The following is a 22976-nucleotide window of genomic DNA, read 5'->3' on the forward strand; positions in this document are numbered from 1 at the left end:
CGTATATGGAATGAGCTGCCAGAAGAAATGGTTGAGGCAGGTACAATGAGAACATTTAAAAGGAAATTGGGCAGGTACCTGGATAGCCCTCTGAACCTCTATAGGCCAAAAATGGGACTAGTTTGGATGGATATCTTGGTCGGCGTGGATGAGTTGGGCCGAAGGGCCTGTTTCCATGCTGTGTGACTCTATGAAGCTCTGATCGGCAAAGCCAGCCCCACCCTGGACATGCTGCAGACACCATGATGGTCCTTTCTCCTGTCAACATGATGACAACCTTGCAGAAGAGTCTCAGAATATATGGTTGGAGATTGCAGAGTGGGTGAGCAGAAGACAATGAGTAAAAGCTCCAGGATTTGGACTAGAAATCACTTTAAAGATTTGACCAAGTACAGTCCTGCACAGAACCCCTTCCAACTGCCCCTCAGACACCTCAGGCCCACTCTTGTCCATCATTCACACATAAGCTAAGATCTTCTTTATTAGTCACATGTACATCGAAGCACACAGTGAAATGCACCTTTTGCGTAGAGTGTTCTGGGGACAGCCCGCAAGTGTCACCATTCTTCCGGTGCTAACATAGCATGCCCACGACTTCCTGACCTGTACGTCTTTGGAATGTGGGAGGAAACTGGAGCACCCGTAGGAAACCCACGCAGACACGGGGAGAACATACAAACTCCTTACAGACAGGACCGTAATTGAACCCGGGTCACTAGCGTTGTAATAGCGTTACGCTAACCGCTACACTACGTACATCCACTTGTTCACAAAAGGTCTGGGCGCTGGTGACATTGATGGTCTCTGATCACATACGGTCACCAGGTCCACTTTGCCCATCGCAGTCTTCTGCCCTTCTGCCACCCCCCACCGCCCCCCCCCCCCAAGGCAATGACCCAAATCTCCTGTTGTCAAGGAAGCCTGATCACTCCCCCAACCCACCCCCTGCCTGCAGTAGCTTAGTGCTTCCCGAGGTGCAGCCTTCCCTCAGTCTGTCTTCAAGTCCATGACCCGACAGCTGTTGGTCACATTGATCTTCATCCAAGGTCCACCTTAAGACAGCATAAGCCCACACACCGATGTGATAGAACATACCTCCCACCAAAGGTACCATGAACAAAGTCTTGCTCACAAGCAGGTTAAAAAACAGCTGAGGCTGTGGCATGGACCAGATGGTTATTCACCTCCTTATGGACTGTGTGTTTATGGACTGTGTGTTTGCTCAGGTCTGGAGAGGGTGTAGTGGTCTTTGTTGAGGTTTGTCCCAAGCAGCTGTGTAACACAGAATTCTGGGCTTTACACGGCTGTTCCCAGGGATACCTACTGAGGCAAACATCAACTGTGCTGGAGGATCATCAATTGAAAGATGCACTTTAGATTGCCCGAAACTTATTGGTCTTTCAGTGTAAATAGATGTCTGCAAGCAAATGCTACCGATGTGCACGATTATGTGCTGAGGGACGTACTGAAACTCAGTGCAGCCACCACAGAGGTGTAGTGGGCAAGGGTCACAGTTCAGGGTCCTGTGTAACAGCTTCTTAAATGCTTCATTTATGCAGTATTTAAGGATGAAACATAAGCAACATTGCTGATGTGTAAGGGGATGCATGGATTCCCTATTGACATAGTGAATAAAGGCAATAACATAGCCCGATTATATTTACTGCATATATTATGAATGAAGCATATTTTTGGAAAAAGAAACTGTAGTGCGTCCTGAAGATTTTTTAAAAAAATCAGTGCCTCTAATTGCTTTGCCCTCTCAGCTGTCATGGTGTACTTGTTCTGTTTCAACGGCAAATTTCGGGAAGCCCAGAAGACTTCAAATTTGAAAATAGCAGATCAGTACAGCCTTGACTAAGTCATGGTTATTTGGACATTAACGTTCTGCCTCTACTGATTAGACAGCAGAGACAATCTCATGTGCTTAAGTGAAGTGTGTGTGTCAATGGGAGCTGGTGTTTCATTGTGTTGTCACATCCCCCACTCACACCCATCCCCACCTGTGCTGCAGATGAGAGTTTAGCCCAAAGACTGAAATGCTTTTAAACCAATTGGTTTAAAACCTAGTATAGATATTATCTGCAGATTGCATACAATTCAAACCATAATCAAAAAGCACTTCAGACCACAGTTTATTTCAAATTAACAACAGACTGAAAATGTTTATCATTTGACTGATGTAAGTATGGTTCACCAAAATATGTTGTGCAGCCCACAGTGCTTCACATCTGTGCATTAGTCCATTACTGGAACACAAAGATGTAATTTAATAATGGTACAATTAAACAAAACTGGGGCAGGGTAATATCAAAATTCAGACAAATGATAAACAGAATAACTTCAAACGCAAGTTCGACATAATCAAAGGTTAGTGAGGTAATAGGAGTCTGATTTCCTGCAAAGGGACACAGTCATGCAAATCAAAACACTAAATTAATGTTGTCCTAAAGGCACATTTTCAAAACTTATTTTGAATAGACAACTTTGGTTATTGATCCTGAACATCTGTACCATCTGCATGCTTTGGCGCACTTCACCCTGGCTACAGCAGTTGTATAAACAGACTCATTTTCTTTTCAGTTCAGTACTTGAAGCTACACACGACCTTTGCTCTGTAACAGGTTAAATGTCATTGTCTGTAGGGAAGAGCTTTTAGTTTAGAGCATTCCCTCAGCAGCTCATCTCACTGCCCCAGCATCATTAACAATCTCTGCACAGCCTGGCACTTGATCCTGACCAAATACAAAGCATTTTCACAGGACAGCTGAGTTTGGCACCAATATTTGGGAATAATGACCATCTCTTTAGTTGTCTAAATATCAACTAACAATCGTGGATCTGCACTCTCTGTCTGAGCCAATAAAATAGACCTCCTATTTTCCTACTACAACAAAAAAAGATCTAAATATACACAATTGAGAACTGTCTCAAGCCACCTAATGCCACCAGGGAGAATTTCTGTATCCTTCAGAAAAAAATGTAATCCACAGACAAAACATTGTGAAATCCTTTGAGATATAATTGCATTTCTGTGGAGGAATGTTCCTGTTATGTGGGAGGTTAACTCCCATTCCTTTGAAAACATCAATGTAATGTTATTTCTGTTCTGTGAAAATTGTAAAAGATTAATTATTATAGTACATCCAATTAAATCTATGGTGTTTTTCACAATCCTTGGCTAATTCTAGTTTTCTTGTTGTGGATTCCATGACTAAAAAAACAAGGATAGCAAAAGTGAGTTATGAATTTAAATTCAATAGTGTAGTGCCATTATCAATTGTCACCATTTACACCAAAATTTTGATTGCAATTTGCAAAGATACTACTATAGCTACTGTAACAACAAATCACAAATTTCCTCTAATGTCACACACACACCTGTCATACATGGAATGCACAGCAATGCACAAAAACTACTCACTTGATGCCTGATTTCACATCAGGTAACATATATGCAGCTAAAAAATGTTTTACACACACACACACATACACGCACGCACGCACGCACGCACGCACACACACACACACAGAGGAAATCGGGTCCAACCAGCAGGAAGAAAACCTTCACTACATTGACTTAAAGGTACCCCTGCACTACTTGTAAAACAAAAAATTGAAGATGGTGAACATCTCATGATAGACAACTTGTTGAGAATAGATGAGGAGAAGAGGTCACTGTCCTTAGCTGGACTGAACTTTTGGCCTGTCAGGAGATTTTTGAAGTTGACATTTAACTTAACTTTCTTTCACCCTGTTTGTCAAATGTAAACAAGTTCCTCGCTGCTGGTGGTTGCGAGTTTATTAGGTGCCAAGGTTCAGGTAATTACGATCAGCAGGGGCTGACTCTGGTCTTTGGAATTTCAGCCAATATAAACGCAGAAGGGTTTATGGAGTACTACTTCTACAGAGTAAGAGACCTGGGGTCTGTGACTGGAACTCACTTGCAGTCAGAAAAGAGGTGCTATTCTGATACTTTCTTTCTGCTTATGGAGTTAATCTAATAAATGGGGCCATGGCAGGAGATGTCAGGCCTGTGTAAGGCACAAGGTGTATTGTGTTGGAACTTCAGGACATGTCCCATGGACAACCATAGCTGAATGAGCTGGAACAACAGCTCATGCTTCATTCTATTGGCTAAGAACTTCATGGATATCATGTTTCAGGAGGTGGTCAGCCCATAGAAGAGAGGGAATAGGTGACTTCCAGACAGACAAAAATGAGCAGGAAAGTGGTTGCTTTCTAACCCATATTCAGTTCCAAATGCTGATGGAGGAAGGGTTCTCCTGGGGTGTGTAGCAAGGGGTAAAACCTTTGCATAAAGCTATGCAGAATAGAAGGTGAACGGAGCAATGGTTACGGGAGAGCCTACAGTTAGAGGTGCAGAAAACATTCCTGCAGTCACAGACATCATCCCTGGATGGTATGTTGTCTCCCTGGTGCAAGGGTCACTGAGTACTGCTGAACTTTGTTCTCCGGCGTATTTATATTTAAGTAACTGTTTCCCGTCCATTTTTGCTAAATCATTTTTCAGTCTAGTCTAATTGCCCTTACCCTAGCTTTGAGCCTTTTTATCTTTGTCCATTTACATAACGACACCAACCCTATCTGAATTACGATCACTAGCACAAAATGCTCTCCCACTGATACTCCTTCCATCTGTTCAGTTGAATTCCAAATTCCAAATTATCCTCTCTCCCACTTCCTAAGAGAGTTCTGCTGAAAGCAGTTTCAGAATTCTGGTATCTTCTATACCTTTTAGACTGACTGTATCCCAGTTAATGTAAGGATAATTGAAATCTCTCACTATTACTACCCAAGTGCATGTGCAGTTGTCAAAAATTTGTTCACAGTTTGCTCTTCTATCTCCGCAAGACTGGTGGTCTACACTATATTCCCAATAATGTGATTGTCTCCATTTTTGTTCTTTATTAAGTCCATTTAGTCTGATTTGATGATCAGTCCTTTCTCATGGCGATGATAGTTTCTTTAACTAATATTTCCACCAACCTCTGCACTTTTTTAGTCGCCTATCTAGCTTAACCTAAAATATTCAACTGCCAATCCCGCTCCTCATTAATGCACCTTTCAGTATTATTCACACTGATTTTTAGCTAGAAGTGCATACACCTCATCTGCTCTATTCGGTCAACTTTTTGCGTTTAGGTATGTACCATTAAGCACAGCTAAATTCCTTTTCATCCATTTTCCAACCTTTGTTTACTTTGCCTTTCAAATCCTCTCATTAAATCTTCTGCTTTCCATTACCAGTTCTGCTTTTCTTCCTTTGAACCTGCACTCAGTTTCCTGTCCCTCTGCCAAGTGAGATAGAACCATTCCCACCATTACTGGCAAATCTACCCATGATGCGATTGGCCCTGGCTCAGCTGAGGTGCAACCTGTCCAATTCCACCTTCCCCAAAACTGGTCTCAGTGCCCAGGTAATCTGAAGCCCTCTTCCCTGCACCTTGTCTGCAGTCACATACTTACCTTTATTATCCTCCTTTTTCCATACCTAGGGCAGTGTGGGCTCAACAAAATAATCCATAGACCTTTTGAGGTGCTGCTTCATAATATCTTTCCTAACTTCTTAAAATTTTCCTGCATCCTTTTGTTTGTGTTGTTGGTACCAATACGAAACATAGTCACAATCTCCTGCTGATAATCCCACCCCCAACCATCCATAGAGAAGGAGATTCAAGAGGATTGAGTCATCGAGTAATACAGCACAGAAACAGGCCCTTCTGCCCAACTCATTCATGTTGACTTTGGTACCCACCAAAGTTTAGTCCCCTTTGCCCATGTTTGGCCCATATCCCTCCAAATCCCTCCTATCCATGTACTCATGCCAATGTCTTTTAAATGTTGTTATTGTAGCTGCTTTCACCACTTCCTCTGGCAGCTTGTTCCATATATGTACCATCCTCTTGTGTGAAGAACTTGCCCCTCAGGCAAGTTTAAATCTTTCACCTCTCACCTTATACTTATGCCCTCTAGTTTCTAGTTACCCTTCCCTGGGATAAAGACTATGTACGTTCACCCTATCTATACCCCTCATGATCTTATACACCTCTATAACATCACTCTTCAATCTCCTACATTCCAAGGAATAAAGTCCTAGCTTGTCCAACCTCTCCCTATAACACAGGCCTTCGATTCCTGACAGCATCCTTGTAAATCTTCTTTGCACTCGCTCCAGTTTATGGATGCAGGCTAAACAAACTGTGACAAAAGAAAAAGGGCAAGATGGACAAACCAAGAGCTGATGGACAACGAGGAATGTGGAGAACAACGCAAGACAAAAAAAGAGAATCTTGTGCAAGACAAGGGAACTTAGACAGCAGAAAGCAGAGAAGAACGTAGACAATATGGGGGTGAAATTAAAAAAGGAGAGAGCAAATAAAATTTTAAGAAATTCATATAGAACCAAAAGAGGATTAAGGAAAGAGTAGGGCCTCTTAGAGATCAAAAAATAACCAGAGTGTGGAGCTGGTGAGTCCTTTAAGAGACTTTGTGGCTCTCTTCACAAAAGAAAAGGATGATGTTGTTGCATTAGCTTTGGAGGAGAATGAAATATTTGGTGGGATAAGCAAAGTTATAGAATCATAGGGTCACAGAGTAATACAACACGGAAACAGGCCCTTCGGCCCAATTCAGCCACGCTGACCATGGTGCCCACCTACTTTGTCCTATTTACCAATGTTTGGCCCATATGCCTTTAAACCTCTCCTGTCCTTGTACCTGTCCAAATGTATTTTAAATGTTGTTATTGTACCTGCCTCAACCATTTCCTCTGGTAACTCATTCCATATCAAGTATGGATGTCCATATCACTGCATATCAAGTAAGAATGCTTTCTCCGCATTCCATACCAAGTTCCTATTAAATCTCTCCCCTATCACCTTTAACCTATGCCTTCTAGTTCTTGATTCCCCAACCCTGGGTAAAAGACTGAGTGCATTCATCCTATTTATGTGCCTCATGATTTGACACCTCCATAAGGTCACATTTCTGTCTCCTACATTCCAAGGAATAAAGTCCCAACCTGCCCAACCTCGCCCTATAGCTCAGGCCCTTGGCAGCATCCTCGTAAATCTTCATTGCACTCTTTCCAGTTTAATGATGTCTTGCCTATAACAGGGCGACCAAAACTGTACACAGTACTCCAAGTGCGGTCTCACCAGCATCTTGTACAACTGCAACATAATGCCCCAACTCCTAAACTCAGTGCCCTGACTGATGAAGAAGGCCAGCATGCGGAGCGCCTTCTTCACCACCCTGTCTATCTGTGAGGCCACTTTCAGCGAACTATGTACTTGCACTCACAAGGTCCTTCTGTTCCACAACACTCCCCAGGGCCTGTCCATTCACTGTGTAAGTCCTACCCTGGTTTGACTTCCCAAAATGCAACACTTCGCACTAATCTGAATTGAAAGCCATTTGCCAATCTTTGACCCACTTACCTAACTGATCAAGATCCCCCTGTAATTTTTGATAACCTTCTTCACAGTCTACGATACCATTTATTTTAGCATCATCCGCATTACCAGCCATTCCTTGTACATTTACATCCAAACCTTTTATGTAAATAACAAACAACAAAGGTCCCAGCACCAACCCCGTGCCTCACCACTAGTCACAGGCCTCCAGTGCGAGAAACAACCTCCGACCATCACTGTCTGCTTCCTACCATCAAGCAAATTATGTATCTAACTAGCTATCGCTTCCCGGATCCCATGAGATCTAAGATTTTGGACTAGCCTGCCATGTGGGACCTGGTCAAAGTCCAGAGAGATAATGCTCACTGCCCTACTGTTGACCCTTACCTCGGTCAAAATGACTTAGGTTAGGTAAATTACCTCACAAACTTAATTAATTCAAAACTCACACTTTATTATATCTACATAAATATGCACATAAATTATGTTGACCCCTGGTCAATAACTTAAGTTCCTGAATACTACTTTTCCTTTTTGTACTAGTACTCAATAAAATGTTAACCCATGGCCAAATAACTCATAACACCAAAATAGGGGATCTAGCTGGCTCAGGCATGGGGGTCTTCCTTGCATTAGTTAGCCTCCGGAGTTCTTGCTGCTTTACATCCAAAATCCTCCATTTTTATCCTCCTTCTTATCGGATTGAACTACACACACAAAATGCTGGAGGAACCCATCAGGTCAGGCAGCATCTATGGAGGAAAATAAACAATCAGGTCAAGAAGCGAGTCTGGGTGAACACATGGTCGAAGAGCTGGAGAGCAGCAGAGATCACAGAGTGGGAGCAGTGAGAGAGGGCCTCGCAGAATTCCTGTTGAAGAGAGAAAGAAAACTTATTCAGGGGAGGCATACCTCGAAGAGAACAGAGGACTGAAACTTCTTCAGGGTAGAAAGAGAGGAGGAGAATCTCAACCCAAAATGTTGACTGTTTATTTCCCTCCATAGATGTTGCCTGACCTGCTGAGTTCTTCCAGCATTTTTTATAGAACATATAGAACATTACCACACAGTACAGGCCCTTCAGCCCACAACATTGTGCTGACATTTTATCCTAGTCTAAGATCTATCTAACCCTTCCTTCCCACTTAGCCCTCCACTTGTCTATCATTCATGTGCCTATCTAAGAGTCTCTTCAATGTCCCTAATGTATCTGCCTCCACCACCTCTGCCAGCAGTCCGTTCCACGCACCCACTGCTCCCTGTAAAAAATTTACCTCTGACATCCCCTCTATACCTTCCTCCAGTCACCTTAAAATTATGGCCCCTTGTGTTAGCCATTTATGCCCTGGGAGAAAGGCTCTGACTGTCCACTTGGTCTCTGCCTCTTATCATCTTGTACACCTCTATCAGGTCACCTCTCATCCTCCTTTGCTCCAAAGTTAAAAGCCTTAACTTGCTCAACCTATCCTCATAAGACATGGTCTCAAATCCAGGCAGCATCCTGGTAAATCTTGTCTGCACCCTCTCATCCTTCCTATAATGAGGCGACCAGGACTGAACACAATACTCCAAGTGTGGTCTAACCAGAGTTTTATAGAGCTGCAACATTACCTCATGGCTCTTGAACTCAAAACCCCAACTAATGAAGGTCAACACACCATACGCCTTCTTAACAACCCTATTGACCTGCACACAAACTTTGAGGGATCTATGGACGTGGACCCCAAGATCCCTCTGTTCCTCCACACTGCTAAGAGCCCTGCCATTAACCTTGTATTCTGCCTTCAAATTTGATCTTCTAAAGTGTATCAAGTCACACTTTTCTGGTGCCACTTCTCTAAAGTGCCACTTCTCAGCCCAGCTCTGCGCCCTATCAATGTCCTGTTCTAACCTACAGCAACCTTCTACACTATCCACAACACCACCAACCTTCGTGTCATCTGCAAATTTACTAAGCAACCCTTCCACATCCTCATCCAAGTCATTTATAAAAATCACAAAGAGCAGGGGTCCCAGAACAGATCCCTGTGGAACACCACTGGTCACCGACCTCCAGGCAGAATACGCTCCATCTACAACCACCCTCTGTCTTCTGTGGGTGAGCCAATTCTGAATCCACACAGCCTGACTTTCTGAATGAGCCTTCCATGAGGAACCTTATCAAATGCCTTACTAAAATCCATGTTCACCACATCCACTGCTCTACCTTCATCAATGTACTTTGTCACATCCTCAAAGAATTCCATCAGGCTCGTGAGGCATGACCTGCCCCTCATAAAGCCATGCTGACTGTCCCTACTCTGCCTATGCTTCTCTAAATGCCCATAAATCCTGTCTCTAAGAATCTTCTCCAGTAAGTTGCCCACCACTGAGGTGAGACTCATTGGCCTGTAATTCCAGGGTTATCCCTACTCCCTTTCTTATCATCAGGAACTACTCCTGTGGCCAGTGAGGACGCAAAGATCATCAACAAAGGTGCAGCAATCTCTTTCTTCACTTCCTGTAATAACCTTGGATATATCCCATCTGGCTCCGGTGACTTATATATCCCAATGTTTTTCAGAAGTTCCAGCACATCTTCTTTCTTCATGTCGACATGCTCTTGCATATCAGCCTGTGGTATGCCATCCTCACAAATATCAACGTCTCTCTCACTGGTGAATACTGAAGCAAAGTATTAATTAAGGACCTCCCCCACCTCTTCCAACTCAAGGCAAATGTTTCCTCTTTTATTCCTGATCGGTCCTACCCTCACTCTATTCATCCTCCTATTCTTTATATATGTGTAGAACACCTTGGGGATTTCCTTAATCCTACTTGCTAAGGCCCCCTCATGCCCCCTTCTAGCTCTCCAAAGTCTATTCTTAATCTCCCTCCTGGCTATCTTGTAACTCTCCATAGCCCTATCTGATCCTTGCTTTCTAACCCTCAGTTAAGCTTCTTTCTTCCTCTTGTGAAGATATTCTACATCTCTTGTCAACCATGGTTCCTGCACTCTACCATCCTTACCCTGCCTCAATGGGACAAACCTATCCAGAACTCCATGCTGGTACTCCCTAAACAACCTCCACATTTCGGTTGTGCACTTCCCCAAGAACATCTGTTCTCAATTTATGCTCCCAAGTATCTGCCTAATGGCATCATAATTCCCCCTCCCCTAGTGTGTGTTGCTCCAGATTCCAGCATCTGCAGAATCCCTTGTGTATCAGATTGAACTGTTCTGATTTGATTTCATTGGCTGAGGCTTATCTGGCTAGTCCATGTTAGCTTCTCATTAGATCTGGCTCAAGGCTACAAGCAGTATTATTTTGTTGCTCTACCATCAGACTTGTGCCTCCTGTCACTTTCTTTGTTCTCCCTGAGTCTTTTTTTAATTCCAAAATAAATTTTATTCATCATAAAAAAACAAACTATATACAACACTAAAACAGTGCAAACTTTTACATTCGTGTACGGATCCGTCATTAGTGTTACCTTTTTATATAAAAACCACAGCACCGATGCCACTCGTGTGGCTCTCTGGGGCAGGCTACCCCAATCCCGTACTTACAATATTTAAGGGGCTTTCTCGCCTGACCCCGCCCTTCGCTCTCCAGTGGCAGAAGGACCCTAAACTATAGGCCTTCCCCACCGAGCCCTTGCATTGGCTGCAGCCAGCTTCAGTGCATCCCTCAGCACGTGCTCCTGCAGCCTGGAATGTGCCAGTCGGCAGCATTCCCCTACGGACATCTCGCAGTGCTGGGAGACCAACAAGTTTCGGGCAGACCAAAGGGCGTCTTTCACCGAGTTGATGACCTTCCAGCAGCAGTTGATGTCCGTCTCTGTGTGTGTCCCCGGGAACAGACAGTAGATCAGAGAATCCTCTTTTACACAGTTGCTGGGGATGAAACTTGACAAGGATCCTTGCATCTTTTGCCACACCCTCCTCGCAAACCCACAGCCCGCAAAGAGGTGGGCGACCATCTCATCCCCAGCACAGACCTCCGGGGGCAGCGCGCACTTGGACTGATGTTTCGCCCATGCAGGAAGAATCTGACTGGGAGGGCACCTCTCACCACCAGCCAAGCCAGGTCTTGGTGCTTGTTGGTGAGTTCTGGTGATGAGGCATTCTGCCAGATGGTCTGGACAGTCTGCTAGGGGTCCACCCCACAGTATCCATCGAGTCCTTCTCCTGCAGTGTCTGCAGGATGTTCTGTGCTGACCACTGCCCGATGGACTTGTGGTCAAAGGTGTTGGTCTGGAAGAACTTTTCCATGAAGGACAGGTAGTGTGGCAATGTCCAGCTGACCGGGGCGTTACGTGGCAACGGGACCAGGCCCATCCTTTGCAACACCAGGGACAGATAGAACCTTGGCACAAAGTGACACTTGGTGCCTACGTACTTTGGTTCCACACACAGCCTGATGCAACCACAGACGAAGGTGGTCATCAGGATGAGGGCAACATTGGGGACACTTTTGTCCCAATTGTCCAGGGACTTGTGCATGGCGACCCGTCAGACCCGCTCCATCTTGGATCCCCAGATGAACCGGAAGATGGCATGGGTGATTTTCAAGCCAGAGGAGCAAGGAACAGGCCACACCTGCGCCAAGTATAGCAGCCCTGAGAGCGCCTCACACCTGATGACCAAGTTCTTCCCAGTTATTGAGAGGGAGCGCTGTTCCCACAGTCCCAGTCTCTGCTTCACCTTCCCAATCCGTTCCCACCAATTTTTGTTGCACGCCCCAGCTGCTCCGAACCAGATCCCCAGCACCTTCAGGTAGTCAGGCCTGACGGTGAAGGGGATGTTGGATCGGTCGGGCCAGTTGCCAGAGAGCATGGCCTTGCTCTTCATACGGTTAACTCTGGCCCCTGATGCCAACTCAAACTGGTTAAGGATGATGATCAATCTGCCAACTGACCTTGGGTTCGAGCAGAAGACGGTGACGTCGTCCATGTACAGGGAGATTTTCACCTGGGTGCCCTCACTGCCTGGCAACGTCACCCCTCTGATGCTCTCGTCCTTCCTGATGGATTCAGCAAAGGGTTCTATGCAGCACATGAACAAGACAGGGGAGAGAGGGCAGCCCTGCCTGACTCCAGACTTAATGGGGAGACTATCTGTTTCCCACCCATTGATTTGGACTGTGCTACAGATGTCTGTGTCGAGCAGTTGGATCCAATTCCTGATTCCCTCCCCAAAGCCCATTTTGGAGAGCACGTCCAACACGTACGTGTGTGATATCCTGTCGAAGGCTTTCTCCTGGTCCAAGCTGACCAGGCAGGTGTCCACCCCTCTGACCTGCACATAGGCAATGGTGTCCCTGAGCAGAACGAGGCTGTCAAAGATCTTCCTGTCAGGTACAGCACAAGTTTGGTCTGGGTGGATCACCTGTCCCAGAGCAGACTTGACCCTGCTGGCGATGGCCTTGGACAGGATCTTATAATCCACATTCAACAGTGAGATGGGTCTCCAATTTCTGATGTTTTCCATCTCCCCCTTCTGCTTGTAGATGAGGGTAATGATGCCCTTCCTCATGGATTCTAACATGCTGCCAGACAGGAGCATAGCGTTGTACACTTCCAGCAGGTCCGGGCCCATCCAGTTCCACAGAGCCGAGTACAACTCCACCGGTAAGCCGTCGCTTCCGGGAGTTTTATTCGAATCAAAGGAACGGCCAGAGCCAGTCAGCTCCTCCAGGGTCAGTGGTTGGTCCAGACTCTCCCACTATGTGTCATCTAAGACCTCCGTGATAAAGGACAGGAAGTTCCGGGAGGCAGTGCTGTCTGTGGCCTTTTTGTCATACAGACTGGCATAGAAGGATCTGCAGATCCTTAATATGTCCATCTGCGAGGATGTTACTGAGCCGTCCCCTGCCTTAAGGCTATGGGTCACAGAGCTCCCTCTGTGCACCTTTTGGACAGCACGTCTCATCCTGCTCTGTGGAGCAGACCCTGGATCAGAAGATAATTTTGGAGGATTCGGAGGCGTGGAGCTGGGCTTGCCGGCTCTTTGCCTCTCGGAGTACCTCTCTCACATCCACCCCCCTCAACCGCAGAAGGAGGAGTTGCTGCAGGTCTGTCTGGAGTTGGCCCAGTTCCCTCTGACTCTGTCTTGCTTTCTAGACCCCTCTGCAGATGAAGAACCTCTTGATGTTCTCCTTTGTCACTTCCCACCAGTGCACAGGGGAGTCAAAGAGGGGTTTCACGGTTCTCCAACCTGCGTAATCCCTCTTTAGTTCCTCAATGCTCTCTGGGGTCAGCAGTTTGATGTTCAACTTCCACGTCCCCCTGCCTGCCTTCTGGTCCTCCTGTAGGTGACAGGAGGCTCGAAGGAGACAGTGGTCAGAGAAGAACACCTGCGTGACGTCAGAGGATCTGACCGTGATTGGTTCCGACACGAAGAGGAAGTCGAACCAGGACTGGGCTGAGCTGTCTGATCTCGACCAGGTGGGTTGCGGCTGTGCTCCGCCTGCAGGGGTGCTGAAGGCGCCGTGCAACTTGGCATCCTTTACCGTTTCCATCAGGAGTCTGGAGGTGCTGTCCAGTCTGCTGTCGGCACTGCCAGATCATCCAGCCGCATCGATGATGCAGTTGAAGTCACCAGTCAGAACGACCAGCCGGGACATCGCCTGCAGTGGTGGGAGATGCTGGAGGACGGCCAGCCACTCGCTCTGCACAGGCGAGGAGTAGATATTAATTAACCGGAGTGGAGTGTTCCAGTACATCACATCTGCCATGAGGAGCCACGCACCCCCCCACCACCTCTCTGACCTCGGTGATTGAGAAGTTGCCCCCCCTGCATCAGAATCCCCAGGCCCGAAGCGCCACAATCATTGCCCCCCCCGACAGCACCGACGGTCCGTGGGACCACCATTGTGACCACCACCAATAGTTGCGGAGGTGTGGCAGCCCACACTCTTGCAAGAAAGTCACATCCACCTTTACCTTGGCAAGGAACTGCAAGGTGTTAACACATTGCACAGTGCTCTTCACACTGCGCACATTTAGAGATGCCAGTTTTATCTCCAAGGCTCTTTTGGAGTTCAGTACCACTCACACAGTCCATTTTCATTTGTCCTGGGCCCTCATGCCCACCGCTTTGGTTAAATGCCTCACCGATTCCGGGCTCAGATATTGGGAGTGGTCTCCCCCTGGGTGTGGGGTCCCTTGTGGAGAGGCTGGAGGTGCCTCTGGGGGGCGTAGGGTTCCACCTGTGCTCCTGTCCTTTTCTCCGGTGGTCCAGTTTCTTTCATCTCCCAGTGCTGGGGTGCATTGGATGCGGTGCTGCTCCTGGACTCCCGGAGCTGGGGGGGGGGCGATGGCCTCTGTGCTGCTCTCGGTCTCCCGGAGCTGGGGGTCGGCAGGCAGGGTTCTTCCTTCGCTTCTTCCTGTCTGTTGTTTCTCTTCAGTTTCCCCTCCTCCGTTCTGCCGCTTCCTCTGCCTCCATCGCCGGCTTCCCCTGCTGCTTTCAACCTCTGACGAGGAGAAGTTGCTGGTGTCCATCTGCTGCATTATCCTTTTCTTTCCAGTCCCCTTGTTTTCCAGTCCCCTTGTTTTCCATAGCCTGTTGTCTCTTTGGTGGCGTCTTCTGTGCCTTCTTCCTCTTCACCACCTGCCATTCTCTTTCTTGTCCCTCCTCCACTCCCTCTTCCATTGACTCCTCTTCTTGAGGAGGGGGCTGGGGGTCCATGGCTGGAGGTTGGTGGCTCGAGGCGGTCGGGCTGTCCTCACCCCTCCTGATCTCCGTGCTGGTGGGGGGTGTGTCAGTGTTCCTCGGGGAGTTGTCGGTGCTGGCACGCCGCTTATTGCCTGTGTGTATGTACAGGTCCATTTTGGCCATGCCTTGTAGAGGTGGCCTGCTTCCCCACACAGGTTGCAACATTTGCTTTCCCGACAGTCCTTTGTGTGGTGACCTTCCTGCTTGCAGTTCTTGCAGACGACTGCGCTGCACTGGGCCGCCACGTGTCCGGGTTTGTTGCAGTTGTGACACACCCAGGTTGTCCCGTGTACACCATGTATCCACGGTTCCCTCCAATGGCAAACACTGAGGGGGGGTGGATGATGGCTCCATTAGTGTCCACTCTCAACTTGACCTTCACCTGGTGCTTGCTGGTCCAGATCCCGAACAGGTCCTTGATGTCGACGCAGCTTCCCGCTTCGTCAACGTAACGAGCCAGGGAGGTGAGGACATCCACCACGGGCACATGTGGGTTAAACATGTGCACCGTTACCACACGTTCCTTCTGGATGGGGAGGGTGAAGAGTGGCTGCACCTTCAGCACTGACAGCGGAGCTTCGTTCCCCTTCTCCCGCAAGTCCTGCAGCAGCCTCTGCCATCCTGTCAGGTGCTTGAAGGTAACGTCAAAGTACCCATTACCCGTAAAGTCCTGGAGGCAGTAGATGTCCTTCGTCTCAAACTTGCATGTATCCAGCAAGACCTTCCTGATGAAGAGGTCCCTTGCTGAGATCCTTCACCGTCACTCTGACGGTATTGCGGATCCCTTCTCCCAAGGTGCTTGTCGCTGCTGCCATTCTGATGTGGTTGATTGCTGAACAGAGGAGTTAGACTGGTTTGCCAATCAGCATTAGGATCCACCTCTGTGTCAGCTGGTTAAGCTCTCATCAGGCAGCCGCTTGATCGCATAGAGTCCTCGATATCTTTCCTTCAATGTCGGTGTCTGCAGAAATCCACCCCGAATCCTTCTTGGTGGAACCTCGGCCCTCCTGATCACCGATGATTCCCTGCTAGGTCCACACAGCAGATTTCTTTTATATTCCAAAATAAACTTTATTCATCATAAAATAACAAACTATATACAACAATAAAACAGTGCAAACCTTTACATTCTTGTACGGATCCATCATTAGTGTTAACGTTTTATATAACAAACAGCACTGATGCCACTCGTATGGCTCCCTGGGGTGCTACCCCGATCCCATATTTACAATATTTAAGGGGCTTTCTCGCCTGACCCCTCCCTTCCCTCGCCAGTGGCAGAAGAACCCTAAACTGTAATCCTTCCTCATCGAGCCCTTGCGTTAGCTGCACCCAGCTTCACTGCATCCCTCAGCAGATCTTCCAGCCCTGAGTCAGGCCAGTTCAAACCAGTTTAGCCAGGTCAGCCAGTTGCTGGCCTCAGGTTACTTCAGGTCACAGACACAGACCACCCTTCACATAAGGGAGACACAAGAAATTCTGCAGATGCTGGAATCTGAAGCAATACACAAAAAGTTTTGGAGGAACTCAGCAGGTCAGGCAGCATCCATAGAGGGAAATAAACAGTCGACGTTTCAGGCCAAGACCCTTCATCAGGACTGGAAAGGAAGAGGGCAGAAGCCAGAATAAGAAGGTGGGGGGAGGGGGAGAAGTACACGCAGGCAGGGGATAGGTGAGTTCAGGTGATAGGTGAGTCCAGGTGAGAGGGGGAATGTACCTGCCCATCTCCTCTCCTCCCCTCCCCCATCCTTTATTCCATGGTCCATTGCTCTCTCCTACCAGTTTCCTTCTTCTTCAGCCCTTTGTCTCTTCTACCTATCACCTCTCAGTTTATTACATCTTCTCCCTCTCCCCCACCCACTACCTTCCCCCTCTCACCTGAACTCACCTATCCCCCTGAACTCATCTATCCCCTGCCTTTGTGTGCTCCTCCCCCTCCTCCCACCTTCTTATTCTGGCTTCTGCCCTCTCCCTTTCCAGTCCTGATCAAGGGGTTCGGCCTGAAACATCGACTGTTTATTTCCCTCCATGGATGCTGCCTGACCTGCTGAGTTCCTCCAGCACTTTTTGTGTATTCTGCCCTTTTCATAAACCTTCTATCTTACCAAAGAACATCTCACAAACAACTTCTTATTTGGAAACAATCTCCAGTTTAGCAGATTATCAGCAGTGGCCTCACTATGTCCACTTTTAATTGCTTTGGCCAAGCCATCCCTGAGCAAGAACCAGTTCACAAAACAGTTCACAAAATGGAGGTTGCAGAACAGTCTCACAAAATGGCACCTTCCATTCCTTCCACAACCTGGCAAGAACTAAGACACTTGGCTTATCTACTTCGACAGTCCTTGACTCATTCCAGTTGGATGTTTTTTCATATTTTTCTTCATGGTCAACACTACTCTCATATATCCTCTTGGTTACTTCTTCAAAAAGATTTGTCAGACACAATTTCCCACGTACAAAGCCGTGCTGACTATCCCTAATTAGATCCTGCCTGTCCAAATGCTGATAGATCCTGTCCCTCAGAATCCCCTCCAGTAACTTACCCACCACCGATGTCAGACTCACCAGCCTGTAGCTCCCTGACTTGTCTTTGCTGCCGTACTTTAATAATGGTACAAAGTTAAAGAGGAAATATTCAGCGGTTCAATGTACTCAAAGGTGGATAAATAGCAACAGCCAAATAAAATATATCCCAAGTTGTTAAACGCAGCACGGGGAGAGGGGGGTGGAGTAGAGATTGCAAAAGATTGAACTGCAATTTTCAAAACATTCCTGGCTGCAGGGGTAAAGCCACAGGATTGGAAGACTGTTAACGATGCACCATTGTTTGATAAGGGATGAAGGGATTTGCCAAGTAAACAGGCTAGTTATTTTTACTTCAGTGATGGACACGTGATTGGAATCCATTCCAAGGAACAGTACAAACCTTCATGACAGAGGACTCTGTGATCTACAGGCTTTTCCCAGAGATGCATACTGAGACAAACATCAAGTGTGACCGGGAGATCATCAGCTAGGTGAAAGACACAGTTTGATCTGTCCGAAACTTGTTGGTCTTCCAGTACAATGAAATGTCCTTAAGGGAATTCTGCCGACTGGCACATTCCAAGCTGCCGGAGTACATGCTGAGGGATGTACTGAAGCTTGGTGCAGCCAATGCCAAGGTTTTGTGGGGAAGGACCACAGTCTAAGGTCTTGCTGTCTCTGGATACTGAGGGGCTGGGTGCTGTGTAACTGCCCCTGAAACGCTTAAAGGGTGTATTGTTCAATGAGGCCACATAAGTAGCATTGGTGCTTCATACATAAAATGAGTTAACATGGTGACACAAGGAATGTATAGCAACAAACAAGATGTTGGAGGAACTCAGCGGGTCAGGCAGCATCTGTGGAGGGAAATGAACAGTCGATGTGTTGGGTCGAGTCCCTGCATCAGGATATCCAAATGAAGGGTTTCGACCTGAAATATTAACTGTCCATTTCCTACCACAGATGCTGCTCAACCTGCTGAGTTCCTCTGTCACCCTGTTTATTGCTCCAGATTTCAGCATCTGCAGTCTTTTGCGTCTCCTATGAATGTATAGACTAGACAACACTACAAATGTATGGACTGGGCAACACTACAAATGTAAAGAAAGCCATGTACTGTTTTGTATTTCTTATATGTATTTATGAATAAAGTTCGCTTTTGAAATAAAAGAAATGATTTCAATCATCAGTAGCTACATGTAGCTGGTGTCAGGATTCCTGAAAGGACTCCCCATTTTTACACTCCAATATGAAAAAACAGCGTGATTGCTGCCATTTAAACACTCAAGTCATTGCATGATGTATGTACATGAATTTCAGGTGTGAATACTATCAGGACAAGGTGATGGGTCCCTAGCGCATAGTTATCTTGGTGCAGTGTGATCAAATTTCCAGGCTGAGCACTGTCCATACATACTCTAAATGGTATGTAATTTGCATTGAAAGTATCTTAGTATGTAGAAAACAAAGACTAATTGCAATTGAATAGACTTGTAAAATTGATTTAAGACTTGCATTAAAATTAATTAAAGACACATGCATTGTAATTGACCAGTTGGGATATAAGGAAACGTGTAATTTCAATCATTTTCAAGGTAATAAAATGTGTGAAAGGTATGAATTATTTACATTTGGGGATAATGATTAAAGCAATTTGTTTCTTGGTAGCCCTGGGATGAGTTTAAAATACTGCAAACCCAATTACTTCTCTGGCCGCTTAAAGGATTACAGCGTCAACCTTGTCTCCCTAACAAATGAGATGAGTTTTTGTGCAGAAATCTTGCTGGGATTGTCATTACCATGGGACTGAGCGATGTTTAATGGATCTCCCAAAGGGTATGCATATGCTTTGTACTGAAATTGAAGACCAGAGGGATGATTGAGAGAGATTGATGTGCCAGGTTACAGATAGATATATCAAACTGAGATCAGGATACTAAAGTTAGAACACTAGGCAGATATTCCTGTGAAAAAAAAATGCACCCTTGTGCTATTGCAAAAACTGCGGCCCAGAAATTGGATCGGATTGCCTTGTTTTTTTTCAGTATTATGTGAATGAATTTCAACATTTTTATGCATTAATCACAAAAAAACATGGTCACTCATAAAATTTGACTCAGTAATTCTGGCTGTGGCACTTGTTGGCAGTACTGTTTAAGTTTAGAGCCGGTATAGAGAGTCAGCTCAGGCATCAAGGGATAGTTTCATCGTGCAGCTGAGATTAGACCAGATTTTCTTGACCTGGCCTCTCAGAGAATCCGGATTTCATAGACACAGCAGCAGCAGGATTTGAAGGATCACTCAGTCTTCTCTTGACATCTTGACACTCTGCAGCAGGGAACTCCCGAGTTTGGCTGGTCACTCAAACTGCTGTAAATTAGCACTGTGATCTTGGGTTGCAGTGTGATGCCATTGCACTACTTATTATTTGTTTTTCCCAGGGTAGGGGACTCCAAAACTAGGGGGCATATGTTTAAAGTGAGAGGGAAAAGATTTAAAGAGAACTTGAGGGACAACTTTTTCCACACAGAAGGAAATATATGCAAGCACAAGCCACTGCCAGGAGAATTCCAAGCGCAAACATCAGTGCTCAGCCTCCTCCACTGCCAGGAGAATTCCAAACGCAAACCCTCCTCTACATTGGTGAGACCAAATGCAGACTAAGGGATCGTTTCGCAGAACACCTGTGCTCCGTCTGTAACCGAGATCTGCATCTCCCTGTTTGCAGTCATTTCAACTCCCCCTCCCACACTATCACAGATTTGTCAGTCCTCGGCCTCCTCCACTGCCAGGAGAATTCCAAGCGCAAACTTTGAAGGAATTTCTCTAGGAAATATATGGGTATATGGAATGAGCTGCTATTGGAAGTGGTTGAAGCAGATACATTTACAATAGTTAATAGATATTTGGACAGGTACATGGATAGGAAACGTTCAGAGGGAAATGGGCCAAACACAGCCAAATGGGACTAGCTCAGTTAGGCAACTTGGTTGGCATGAATGAATTGGGCTGAAGGGCCTGTTTTCTGTACTGTATAACTCTGTGATGTGTTTCAGCGGTGGTCCTACAAAGTGGGCTGTGGAAGAGAGGGGGCCTGCAGGAAAGGCATGGAGGCAGTGCAGACATTGGCAGGGTAGGACCCCAAGGGAAAAGGGATTACACAGGTCAGAGAACAGTCAACATCTCTTTGAATCCCTGATACGCTGGTGAGAAACAATTAAGGAGAATGCAAGAGGTTCTTCATGCTCAAAGAAAGTAAGGCAGTCAGAGAGAACTTTGCCAACTCCAGACAAACTTGCAGAATCTTCTCCTGCTGCAGTCGAGGGGGTAGATATGAGGGAGGAATTCTGAGAGGTAGGAGCCAGTGAGCTTTGTTGTTTGTCCCCAAGATCATTTTCCAATCCAGAGGCTGTTCCATGGAGCAGGAGAAAACGTGCTCGTGCTTCTTCTTCTAAAAGGTTCACAGGGGGAGTTCTGTGATCCATAGCCTTAAGGAAGAGGACGGCTCAGTAACATCCTCACAGATGGACATGATGATGATCTGCAGGTCCTTCTACACCGGTCTGTATGACAGAAAGTCCACAGACAGGACAGCCTCCCAGAATTTTCTGTCCTCCATCACAGAGGTCTGAGATGACAGCGAGTGGGAGAGTCTGAACAGCCGATGTCCCTGGAAGAGCTGACAGGCTCCATCCAATCCTGTGACTCGAATAAACTTCTGGAAGGGACAGCTTACCAGCTGAGATGTATAAGCTCTGTGGGACTGGGCCCAAACCCGCTGGAAGTCCACAACAGTATTCTTCCACGAGGAAAAGTATCATCAACCACACCTACAAGCAGAGGAGGAGAAGACAGACATCAAGAATTGGAGATCCATCGCACTGCTGAATGTGGATTACAAGATCCTGTCCAAGGCCATTGCTAACCAGTTCAAGTCTGTCCTGGCACAGGTGATCCACCCGGACCAAACCTGCACTGTAACAGGAACAGAGATTCTGCAACAGGAAAATCTCTTACAGCCTTATTCTGCTCAGGGATACAAAGGCCTTTCTGCAGGATAGGGGGGTGGATGCTGCCTGGTCAGCTTAGGACCAGGAGGAGGCCTTCGACAGGAGATCACACACTTACATGATGGATGTACTCTCCAAAGTGAGCTTTGTGGAAGGAAGCAGGAATTGGATCCAACTATTCTACATAGTCATCAGTAGCACAGTCTAAATCAATGAGTGGGAAACAGACAGCTTCCCCATCAAGTCCAGGGTAAGGCAGGGTTGTTTACTTTCCTCTGGTTTGTTTGTGTGTTGCACAGAACCCTTTAATGAATCTGTCAGGAAGGGTGTGGGTTTGAGGCGTGTCAATTCCGGGCATTTGGGATACTCAAATCAAAGCCTCCCTGTACATGGGCACCATCTTCTGCTCAGATCCACAGTTAGTCCACAGATTGATCAGCCTCTGTGACCAGTTTGAGCTGGACTCGAGCCAGAGTAAACCGTAGGAAGAGCGAGGCCGTGGTCTTCAGCAAATGACCCGACAGATCCAACGTCCCCTTCACCATCAGGTCTGAAGGTGTTGGGGATCTGGTTCGGAGGGACCGAGGCGTGTAACAAGAATTGGCTGAAGTGGATAGCTAAGGGGGTCCGACAAAAGTTGGGACTGTGGGAGCAGCAGTCTCTCTCAATGGCAGGTGAGAACCTGGTCATCAGGTGCAAGGTGCTTTTGGTGAAACTCTATGTGGCACAAACGTGGCTCATTCTCTGCTCCTTCACAGGGACAGTCACCCCAGCCTTCTTCTGTTTCATCTGGGGATCCAAGATGGAGTGTGTCTGACAGGTCATGATGCACAAGTCCTCAGACAATTGGGGGGAAAGCATACCCAATATCACCTACCCTGATGGCCACTTTTGTGTATGGCTGCATCAAGCTGTGCGTAGAACCGAAGTACGTAGGCATCAAGAGTCACTACATGCTGAGGTTCTACTTCTCTCTGGTGTTGCGAAGGATGGGCCTGGCCTTGTTACTGCACAATGTCCCATTCAGTTGCATTTTTCTATAAAGGACAGGTAATGTGGTGAAGTTCCTTCAGGAAAGCACCTTTGACCACAAGCCCATCAGACAGTAGTCAGCACAGAACGTTCTGCAGGTCACAACGGATCCTGTGGGATGGTTCCATGAACAAACGATAAAAACCACTTGGCAGAACGTCTCATCACCAGAACTTAATAAACACCAAGACCTCATTTGGCTGGCAGTGAGAGGGGCCCACCCTATCAGATACTTCCTATACCTCAACGTATGCTGCCTCAGGAGGC

This window comes from Pristis pectinata, chromosome 7 (assembly GCF_009764475.1).
Source record: "Pristis pectinata isolate sPriPec2 chromosome 7, sPriPec2.1.pri, whole genome shotgun sequence".
Classification (NCBI taxonomy): domain Eukaryota; kingdom Metazoa; phylum Chordata; class Chondrichthyes; order Rhinopristiformes; family Pristidae; genus Pristis; species Pristis pectinata.